Source organism: Nannospalax galili, unplaced genomic scaffold (genome assembly GCF_000622305.1).
Source record: "Nannospalax galili isolate Female #2095 unplaced genomic scaffold, S.galili_v1.0 scaffold77, whole genome shotgun sequence".
Taxonomy (NCBI): domain Eukaryota; kingdom Metazoa; phylum Chordata; class Mammalia; order Rodentia; family Spalacidae; genus Nannospalax; species Nannospalax galili.
Window position 1 is genome coordinate 4,056,474 of NW_008341457.1, and position 252 is coordinate 4,056,725.

Genomic DNA, 252 nt, shown 5'->3' on the forward strand with positions numbered 1-252 from the left:
TGTAGCCCCAGCTGTCCTGGAACTCACTATGTAGACCAGGTTGGCCTTGAACTCACAGAGAAGGAGTGCGCCACCACGCCCGGCCTGTATTTTTTTAAATTTTTAATAACATGATTAGAAGAAGCATTTCACTACAGATTTAACATATTCAGTACACTTCAGAGGAAGGATACATCTCTTTCAAAAGTGGCTGTAAATTTTTAGGTTCACAGTTGAATTAATAGTTATACAATATTGAACTCAGTATAAACA